Source organism: Sapajus apella, unplaced genomic scaffold (assembly GCF_009761245.1).
Source record: "Sapajus apella isolate SASKATOON/1434 unplaced genomic scaffold, GSC_monkey_1.0 scaffold14, whole genome shotgun sequence".
Taxonomy (NCBI): Eukaryota; Metazoa; Chordata; class Mammalia; order Primates; family Cebidae; genus Sapajus; species Sapajus apella.
In genome coordinates this window covers 11,820,894-11,822,517 of record NW_022436954.1, presented here as the reverse complement: position 1 = coordinate 11,822,517, position 1,624 = coordinate 11,820,894, and positions in this window count along the sequence as shown.

Here is a 1,624-nt window from a genome sequence, read left to right as displayed (position 1 = left end):
ATTGTCTCTATTTTCAGATGGCATGATTATATATTTAGAAGACCCCATTGTCTTAGCACAAAATCTCCTTAAGCTTATAAGGAACTTCAGCAAAGTCTCAGGATACAAAATCAATGTGCAAAAATCACAAGCATTTCTATACACCAATAACAGACAAACGGTGAGCCAAATCATAAGTGAACTCCCATTTACAACTGCTACAAACAGAATAAAATACCTAGGAATACAACTAACAAAGGAGATAAAAGATCTCTTCAAGGAGAACTATGAACCACTGACCAAGGAAGTAAGAGAGGACACAAACAGATGGAAAAGCATTCCATGCTCATGGTTAGGAAGAATCAATATTGTGAAAATGGCCATACTGCCCAAAGTAATTTATAGATTCAATGCTATCCCCATCAAGCTACCATTGACCTTCACAGAACTGGAAAAAACCACTTTAAACTTCACATGGAACCAAAAGAGAGACTGCATAGCCAAGACAATCCTAAGCAAAAAGAACAAAGCTGGAAGAATCACGCTACCTGAATTCAAACTATACTACAAGGTAACAGTAATCAAAACAGCATGGTACTGGTACATGAACAGACAAGTAGACCAAGGGAACAGAACAGAGGCCTTGGAAGCAATGCCACACATCTACAACCATCTGATCTTTGACAAACTGGACAAAAACAAGCAATGGGGAAAGGATTCCCTGTTTAATAAATGGTGTTGGGAAAATTGGCTAGCCATATGCAGGAAGCTAAAACTGGACCTCTTCCTTATGCCTTATACAAAAATTAACTCCAGATGGTTTAAAGATTTAAACATAAGAGCTAACACCATAAAAATCCTAGAAGAAAACCTAGGCAACGCCATTCAGGACATAGGCACAGGCAAGGACTTCATGACTAAAACACCAAAAGCAATGGCAACAAAAGCCAAAATAGACAAATGGGACCTAATTAAACTTAAGAGCTTCTGCAAAGCAAAAGAAACAATCACTAGAGTAAACTGGCAACCAACAGAGTGGAAGAAAATATTTGCAATCCACCCATCAGACAAAGGGCTAATATCCAGAATCTACAAAGAACTAAAGCTGATTTACAGGAAAAAAAAATACTCATTCAAAAGTGGGCAAAGGATATGAACAGACACTTTTAAAAGAAGACAAATATGCAGCCACAAACAGATGAAACAATGGTCATCATCACTGGTCATCAGAGAAATGCAAATCAAAACCACATTGAGATACCATCTCATGCCAGTCAGAATGGCGATCATTAAAAACCTGCAGACAACAGATGCTGGAGGGGATGTGGAGAAAAAGGAACACTTTTAAACTGTTGGTGGGAGTATAAATTATTTCAACCATTGTGGAAGACAGTGTGGCAATCCCTCAAGGATCTAGAAATAGAAATTCCATTTGATCCAGCAATCCCATTAGTGGATATATACCCAAAGGATTATAAATCGTTCTGTCACAAAGACACATGCACTTATATGTTCATTGTGGCACTGTTTACGATAGCAAAGACCTGGAACCAACCCAAAAGCCCATCGATGTTACACTGGACAAAAAAACTGTGACATATATACACCATGGATTACTATGCAGCCATAAAAAACGATGAGTTCA